Source organism: Cygnus olor, chromosome 5, assembly GCF_009769625.2.
Source record: "Cygnus olor isolate bCygOlo1 chromosome 5, bCygOlo1.pri.v2, whole genome shotgun sequence".
In the NCBI taxonomy this organism is placed as follows: Eukaryota; Metazoa; Chordata; class Aves; order Anseriformes; family Anatidae; genus Cygnus; species Cygnus olor.
Window position 1 is genome coordinate 28,551,788 of NC_049173.1, and position 9,513 is coordinate 28,561,300.

Genomic DNA, 9,513 nt, shown 5'->3' on the forward strand with positions numbered 1-9,513 from the left:
CCTCCCGAAATCAGTGGCTGCTCTCTGGGTTGCCCCCGCTCCGCTTGAGCTTGTGCAAGCTGTTGCCTTTAAGCCAAGGGGACTTTTCCCAGGCTTCACCATGAAGCAGTGCGCGATCCGAACGCACGCCCGTTGCAGTCGCCACTCCGCTGGTGCTGCATAGCAGTCACTCCGTGCTGCGCCCAGCAAAACTCCCCTTCTCCCAAAAACCTGCCCTGCTGGGGAAGCAGCTGCCTCAGAGGTGGGCTGTAAGGACCCTCCTTGCTTTCCACCAGCAGCAAAGGCAGCGCCGGAGTGCCCGCATCCTCGCCGCTGCCCGGGTGAGCGTCTGCTTGCAGGGATGCACAGCTCAAGTTGCACTGCAAGGCATGCACCCGCTGTGGCGCCGAGAGGGGCAGAGCTGCCCAAAATCGCGCCGCGGGTTGTTGCATCTCAAGTGGTGTTGGCGTGGTAGGGCAAGGGCTCAGCAGCCCTCACTCTGATGCACGCTAAGGAAACTTTTTTAAAGTTCTTTTCAAGTTTGCACCTGTTTCTTTCAAGAATGGGGGCTTGGTGCCTCTCTGGACGTCTGGAATTGCCATAAACGTGCCAAAGAAAATGTGAGGTGTGAGCAGGACTGGTCCTTTCCTACTGGGCTCTGGAGGTCCTGCCCTGCCCAGCATCCTGCTCGTCTCTGGGCTGTCCCCTGGGCTGTGTCACTGCATAGCACACCCAGCAGGCAACCTGGGGTCAGGGCAGCAAGCGCCGGCACACCTGGGGGAGGGATGTGATGTTGAGAAAGCATCGGTGTGCCCATCGTACTCAAACGTAGGCATCAAATCTCAGCTCCTACATCCATAGCTAAGTATGTAAAGTGGCCTGGCTGTCAAAGAGAGTGAGCACTTGAGGAGCCCCACTGGTACATCCTGGAACTCCAGGCTTCTCCATGGAAAGGCATCTCCATTGGCTTTAGGAGTTTCTCCAAGATGCCCAGGACTTAGAAAATCCACACCATGGGGTCTCGCCTTCTGTCCAGCCTGAACTGCTCATCAGAGCTGGTATCCTTAAGGAAGATCAAGCGCCTCTCCCCACCGCAAGCAGAACCCCATCAAAGGAAAGGACTCAGTGAGCAGGGGGGTGAGCAGGGCTGTAAGCAGGCTGCGAGTAATAGCTGAAGGAGCCAGCTCCCTTCCCTTCCCCCAGCTCACCACAAGGACCTCCTGAGAGGAGACAAAAGAAAGCTTGGAGGGGGTTAATCTCCCTGAGAAAAACAAGTGATTTTCCAGTAAACAACTGCAATAGCAAACAATGGGGGTGAAAAATAGCGATCATAAAAAAGTCTGCTCTGAGGAAGAGGCGACCCAATAAGAGAGGTGTCCCTCTGGCCGGGGGAAAAAACAAGCCAGCATTTTGGTGCAGCTTCGGCGACAGCAGCAAAATACACCCCACAAGTTGCCAAGTTGGGTCTACTTGTGCTTGTGCCTTTTGATCTTTTAATTGCTTCTTAGTTATCCTTCAGTGCAAATAAATAGTGCATTGTGTCAAGAAAGAGGAGGGGGGCGGGGTAGGGAAGAAAAAGACACAAAAGAAAGAGCTGTCGCCCAGAAGAGAAAAGGAACAGGTTCTTTCCCCCCACCTTTAAAGGAGTGAATATATCTGTATTTGGGGGGGCGAAGGGGGAGAAGGGGATAGGATTAGAAATCAAAGCGAAATTGGAGAGAAGCGCATTAAGCCTCGGGCATCCTTACAGTAGGAAGAAAGGAGGGAGGTGGTAAAACCCTCTGGGAGTTTATTCCGTGAGTTATGAGAGGATCCACGAGTGTAATATTGTTAAAGGTCAGCCTAAACCTAATTTAAAATAGGGCTGTGTGACCTCCGCCCTTCATTTAATACAGTCATAAGGAACATTGCACTGCAGATAGCTGGAACAATAGCTGCCTCCACCCCAAACTCCAGCCCCTGGCATCACCTGCGACGAGGGCCTGCAACAGAGAGCTGGAGGAGGACCTGGAGAGCCAAGGGCATGGCTGAACCTGAGGCTGGGGAGGCAGAAAGAGAGGGAGAGGAGGGCTGCTGGAGCGAAGGGGCCCGGAGCAGCTCAGCTTACAGCCCAGCACCCCAGGAAGCATCGTGGCTTGGGAACTGGGTAGGGCTGCACCAATGCAATGCCTGAATCTCTTGGGATGTCCAGGGGGATGCCCAGGGCTCATGGGGAGAAACTCAGCTGCTGGGGCCTGCAAAGCCCCCTGACAGCACTGCCCAGCAGAGCTGGTCAAAGTGGCTCCTGGGTGGCCACCAACACGTGGCAGAGCTTTCCGGGGAAAGGGGGAAGGATGGGCCAGCTCCGGCCAGCCTGGACCTTGCGGGCAGAGATGTGAGCCTCAGCGAGGGCAGAGGAATGCAAGCAGCTGTGGAAATGCAGTGGTCATGGGCCAGGGTGGGCGCCAGTGATGCTGCTGGGGAGCCGAGCCTTGCAGACACCTTCAGGGGAGAGGACATTTGCATGACTTTTCTCTCCCTCTCCACCCATAATCCACAGAGGGGAGAGGTCACCTAATCCCAGCTCAGCCGAGGCTCCCTGTGATGCTCATTTGGTTTATTTCCCAATTATCCTACAAATGAAAGGATGAGCAGGAAGGGGATTTCTCGTCATTTGTGTTGCACGGTTCATGCTCTGTGCCTACAGCTTCACAAAGGCACCCCAATTTGTAAAGCATCTTACATTTTCATTAGTCACCAGTGAGGACAACCGGGAGAAATCAGACTGTGTTACTGACGTGCCCAACACGTCGGAGCAGGGAAACACAGGTCAGAACATTCACAATGAGAGCAAGGAAGGGTGAGGATGGCCCATGGGTTGGGATCTCCTGTCCTTGAAGGCTGGGAGAAAATGTCATCACTAGTAAGAAGAGACAGTGAACAGGAAGAGTCCTGAATGCAGCTGTTTAATGGCAGAGAAGTAATCTTAGTTGGCCCAGAGCGTTTTTCAGTGGCTTTAAGAAAGTGATACCTTTTGTTCTGTACAACCCAGGAAATTGGCAATAACACAGTGTCCTTGCACACTGCTAAAATATATTGATCCCGGGGCACACTGAACTGTTTGAACAGGAGAGATTCATTGGCGACAGAGGATGTGATATATGTAAGGTCCCCACATGAAATTGAAGTCAAAGAACTGGGAGTGGGAGAAATAATTCACCTGGGGCCCTCAGTCAGTGAGGAGCAAACAAGAGTGGAGGCAAGGCAGGTCTGCTCGGGGCTCCTGGTGTCTGTTGCAGGGCGGCTGGATGGGTAGGGGGAAAGAAGGGTGGTCTAGGCTTCAGCACAGGACCTCTTTTTGGCATGAGGAGGGTGAAAGGGACGCTCTTGTAGCAACTCCTACCCTGGCCTGCTGATGCCCTGAAGCACTCGTTGGACTCGGGTGCTTGGGAGGGATGTTGGCAGATGCACGCTAAGGACCCAGACGGTGCTGAGCACTGCAAAACTGGAGTTCTTCGGAGGTGTATCGTGCCAGAGGAGTTTGTGACAGCAGTTAAAGGCACCGGTGTTTTCACCCGATTTATACAGAGGACAAACTTGCATTTTTGGCAGACTGGACAAGTCTGGTATTCCTATAGTATCATTTAAAACTCAACATGCTGTCTGCATCTCAGCCAACGCCAGGAGGTTGGGGGCTGGGTGCAGCAGAGGGTCAGAGCATCCCAGGAAGGGAGAAAAGTGTCTCCTTTCTCCCTACCAGCTGGGGAAGGCCAAACATCTCTTGGTCTTCCCTGGTTGCCAAAGAGGATGCTGGCGTAGCTAAAGGCTTCCCAAAAGGGATGTTTGAGAAGGATGGGATAGGGTAGATAAGAAAAAATGCTTGCCCTCTCCCTAGCATTTCTTTGCAGTGGGAGTCTGGAAGGCTCCAAGTTTTGTCTTGATTATTCATGTCAAAAATGTGCAACAAATACAGTAGCAGAGAAGGAAGATGGGTCTGTGCCTATATTAACAGCTAAGCACATCACAATTTCCTGTTTTCCTTTTTTTTTTTTTTCAAAGCATTTCCATGGAAATGCTCACTGGAATGTCATAGGGAGGAAGAAGTCCAAGCCCCTGAAGGACCAATAGAAGCTCCAGCAGGTACGATTAGCTCTTTCCAGCGCCAGGGGATGAAGTTGGCCCTCCATAGCACTGTGCAAACACGGGGAATTATGTATTTCCTTCTGGGTCTGTCTGCAGAGCAAGTCCATATGCTGTCCTTGCACCGATTGTGCCTTGGTGCAGCTCCTTAGAGAGCTTCCCCTCGGCCTCCCTGAAGGCTTTCAGCTCAGCCACATCCTCCTGCCTTCCCTGCCGGTGCAGCTCCCGTATTTCAGACCTGCTTTAGAGGCACGTGCTTTGGCTTCCCCTTCAATGCTCCCCAGAAAACCAGGCGGGGAATATCACCCTCCAGCGGGTTATTTTTCCAGGCGCTCAATGCAGGCGATGGCACTGGGTGCAGATGGTGGCACATTTTAGGGAACAGATGCAGGGCCCTCGCTGACTGTGAAGAGGTGGAGCGGTGCAGATACGTCTCTGTTGTGTAATTAATGGCCTTGGAAAAAAAAAAAAAAAAGAAAAAAAAAAAAAAACAGCCTGTTGGCTAAGCCCGAATACCTCTGAGGGGTTCAGGAATCCCAGCTATGTATCTTTCAGGCGTTTCTTCCTCTGTTTTTTTTTCTTTTTTTTTTTTTTCCTTTGCATTGCTGCTGTGATTCGGTGCAGGTCTTTGTTTGCAGCTCTCATTGTCTTGGGGCAAAGCATGAGGTGGGAGCATCCCAGGGCCTGGGTTTCCCATTTCAGGGACCCCCATGTCCACTAGCCCCATATGGGGCCACCCCACCACTCCTTCAGGCCCAGGGGCTTTTTGGGTAGAGAAATAGGTTGGAGGGGCAGTGAAGACCCCAGAAGGATGTCCTTGGGGTCAGGCTCCCATGGGCAGGTGGCTGTGGATTCAGGGAGAAGGAGCAGCAAGGGGATCATACACGGTTCCCACACCCCAAGTGCAGCCTCCCTCTGCCACCACCATGGGCAAGTCACTTCGCTTCCCAGCATTTTGCATCCCCATCCATCAGATGGGGGTGAGAATACCTCTGCTTCCCTTTCCCTCTCTCCCTCAGGGGCTAGGACTGCCCCTGCTGAAGCCCACAGCTGGCAGCAGTCGCATGGGAGTTTGCAATAAGGTCCCCATGGCCGGTGACATGGGGGCACCCTGCTCCTACGCCATCCAGACCCCGTTGCCCACGCCCCGGGTGATGGACACCCTCACGGGGAGGCGAGAGGTGAGTGCTGAGCAGGGCAGGTGATTTGTTTTCCAGCTCAACCAAAACACTCTCCCATAATCCTAACCCAGGAGGGGAGGCAACAGCACTTGGCAAACAAATTTACGCTAAGTGCACTCCGCTGGAAATGTTTATACACTCAGCTGCTGAAAAATACACCCGGTGTGGCGATGGCGCGGTGCCGGCGGAGCAGGGGTGGCCGTGGTGGGGATGCTGCGATGAGCCAGGTCCCAGCCAGGGTGGGCTTGGGGCACGCACAAAGGTGGTGGTGCTGGACGTCACCAGCACGGCCTGGCAGCCTCTGGATGGTGGGTTAAGAGACGGCGGCGTGCCCCTGAAGCTTGGAAGTGAGTGGGGATGGTTTGGGGAGAGCTGGGGGGAGCTTTGGGCACGTGGCAGCAGTTGGGACCACACGTCCCAAAATCCTCACTGCTGTGGTCTGCTGGTGGCTATTTAACCTCCAAGGGCTTGTTTATAGATGGGGCTGGGATCTCCAAGGAGCATCATGGGGCAAATAGGTATGGTGTGATCCCGCGGGATGGGGGGAAGCTCTTTTGTGGTGCTGGTTGGGCTCCAGCAAGTAGGAAAGGTCTGTGGACAGAAAAGTGAGGGTTTTGTGGAGATGCCAGTGCTCCTGGAGCAGGAGACCTCACAGGGTGCTTACCCTCAGCTAATTGCTAATTACTAGGAGAGTAACCTCCCCCCTAAAACATACATATAGCTTTTACAAAGAGCACACAGTGGGCTTACATAGCACGTGCGTATGCACACATGTATTTTTGGGCTGAGGGGGTAGAGTGTGCTAGGCTAAGTAGGTAGAGCCAAATGGCAGGTGACTCAAATGCCACCCCTATTTCTGGCCCCGCTGTGGTGATGCCACTTGGGGTGACTCACTGGATCTCTCTGTGTCCCCATCTCTTCATCAGCTGGAGATAACTCCTACTGGGATACGTCGGTCCTGGTACGCTTCAGCATCTGGAAGATCCGAAGAGGAGCGATGCAAAGCGCTTAGTGCTGTGGTTTAGTGGAGGACTTGTTAAGTGTTAGGCAGAGGTTGGACTAGGTGATCTTGGAGGTCTCTTCCAACCTAGATGATTCTGTGATTCTGTGATTCTGTGAAAGCACAGGCATGATCCCAAACACCTCCATACCTGCTGTGGGGCATGAGCCGGCTTCCCAGGAGAGGGCTGGGAAAGGTCTAAAGAGGTTTATGTTCCCTGGGTGTGTTTATGGAGGTGCAGGCTCTGGACAGGGTGGGCTTTACTTTCCTGCAGCTTTGGAGGTGCCAACCCCATCCCCAGCAGCCAGAGCATGTGTGGCTGACACGTTCCCAGCCCTCCATGGAGGCAAAGGGTTAACGGAGCTCCCGAGGCAGGTGGGAGCGCGGGTCAGGCTGGGTGATATTGCAGACATGTTATTTGAAAAGCTAAGAAATTGTGGAATTCCTCACCTAATCCAACTTCCCCACAGTTTAAAGAAGGCTGTGGTGCGAGATACGGCTACATCCAAGGGAGACCCCCCACGAGCCTTTCCCCGCGTGAGCCCCATGTGTATATACATGCCGTGAGCCACCTCCGGTCCCGCCGGGCTTCCAGCTGGGGCCAGTTTTCTCCTGGGAAAGCCCAGGAGATGCAGTGCCGCGGGGAACCAAGCCCTCCTCTCCAGGGCACCAGCGCTGTGGCCGTAAAATGCGAGGAGCCGTGTCCTGCCCAGCGGTCCGAAGAGCTGAGCAGCCATTGGTGGTGTGTTCAATCGAAGCTGGTTTTAGCTGGGAAAAAAAAAAAAAAAAAGGTTAAGGTTTTTATCTGGAAATTTTTACAAACGGAAAAGCGGCAATGACTGAGAACACTTCCAGAAAAGCTTTTTTTTTTTTTTTTTTTTTTAATTTATTTTTCCATGACGTTTCCTATCAGTTCTTTGTAAAAACCTGTTGGATGAATCGGTTGGAAAAAGTGTTGCTTGCCAAAGTCAGGTGTTGGCAAAGAGGCTGGTCCTTTCCCAGGCACTGCTGCTGGGCTGCGCTTTGTCCTCCCTTGACCGTGGTGTCCCTCGTCTATCCTGAGCCATCCTGGGAGCCTTGGGGGGCACACAAAGAAGATAAATGCGTTTGCTGCTGGGGGCCAGGCTGCCTGGTAGCTGAGGCTTGCTGGGGGGCATTGGGACCACAGTGCGCTCCTCCACCAGCCCCTGGATGTTCTCTCCATGTAACGCAATCAGCAGCTCACTGTTACTGCCTTGTTAGAGGAATAAGCACAATAAAGGATGAGAAACTCGGTCGGTTTCCCTAATAGAGACGAAGAGATGAGCTCACTCTGGGAGTGGCTGGAGGGTTCCCAGGTATTTCGCACCCTACGGAGAGGTTGGCACACCTGAGGCAGGGAGCCCTCAGCCCATCCTCTTGCAGATGTGTCCCTCCAGGGCTGGGATGTGCCGCAGAGCTGCAGGATAGAGGCTGCAGGGCTAAATGTCACTTAACCCCACAAGAACCCCCCTTGATGCCTCGGCCTGCAAGAGCTGAAGGTGGTTCACCCATCTCTAGGAGGTTCATCCATCTCCAGGGGGTTCACCCACCCCTGTGACATTGTGTGCTGTGCTTGTCCCCACACCCTGCCTGGTCCCTCTGCCTTTGTTTGAGCTGAATGTGATGAGGGGTGTGCTGAAGGGTGTCCTGTTTGCGCTGTTTATCCACCAGCTCTCAAGCTTTCCTTCCAGCCCTGCCTTCAGCCCCACCTGGCAGATGCCAAAATTGGGGTCAGGAGCCATACATGGTCAGGATGGAGGAAGCAAGTCCTCAGACCTCTTGTATTAGCCAGAAAATAATCACAACACTTACACAAACAAACATTTGGTGAGACAATACGAAAACCAATGGCAATAATGCCCCTGATTCCCACAGGCCCCAGCTTAGGCCATCCCTAGCTATGGGAGGTGGCTGTGGTGAGCACCGCAAATACCTGAACATGGTCAGAGATTAACCAGTGTAATTACAGGCATGGCAATTGCATCCCTGTTGCAAATCTTCCTCTCTCTTTATTTTTTCCAGGTGGGTTTCGTGCTGAGCCATCCAAGTCCATCAGGTAGATCTTCATGAAGGAGAAGATTTTTTAATTTTTTGGCCCAGAATTGAATTGCTTAGATTTTTTTTTCCTTTTGCATTAAAGGGAACCATTTCAAATATGTACAGATCACACGGGTGTTTTTTAGTCAAAACAAGCACAGTAACCACAAGAGGTGCCAGACTGGAACAACCTCTTCTGAACTAATCTAATCCAAAGGAAAGAAAGAAAGAAAGAAAGAAAAAAAAAAAAAAAAAAAAAAGACGTTTTCCAGAGATAGACTGAATTCCATTGTCTCTGCGTGTGATATAAGGAGAGAGAAAAATCTAGCAACGAATAGCAGGCATCCCCTAAAAGTCCCTTTTAGGGGAATTAACTTACAACCTTGAGTTTCATCATTAGAGGAAGATTTGCCTGAGTCACCAGGGTGTTTCAAGAGCTCCCATCCCAATTCCTGCTGAGCCCCCATCCCAGGTCCTGCTCCAAACCAGAGCCCTGCTGGGGAGGGCAGTATTCCCAGGAGGTCCCCTGCATACCTCAATGCCACTGGGGGCACAAACCCCGCTCTGGTATATGATGCCTGGTTTACAGCCACATTCTCCCACCTGCCACCGCCCTAACCGTTCCCAGAGACCCACATGAAAGCAGCAACAGCACCATCGGGGTGTACAAAGTAGGAGATGACTCACTTGAAGCCTTTGCTCCCACCTTCGGGATGCTCTTCCATATCCAGATAGGGAGCAATCTCCTGGGGAAGGGGGGTGGAATATGTCAGATGGATTTTATTTTTATTTTTTTTCTCAAAAGCTTTCATTTAATCTAAACAACTGGCTTGGGATGTTGGTGCTTGGCTTTTAAATGAAGTAATTTTAAAACTAAAGTTTTCTGGGCGTGCTTCTGCCAGGTTCTGGTCTCAGGATGGAAAACAGAGACAGGGGGAAACCTTGAGCATCAGTGATTGGTATGATGTGGATGAAGACACTGCAGCAGGCTGGCAGGGGAAGCAGTTTCCACCGAGTTAGCAGGGTTTAGGTGGTGGTTCCTGCCCTTAAGAGACCATCTGCAAGGCACAAGAGCATTTCTAGTTCCCAAGTGCAGTGGGAGGACTGTGCAGGCTGCAGCATCCCTGGACCCCAAACCTGGCCATCCCTGGGAAGGGGGGCAGGAGGTGGGAATTC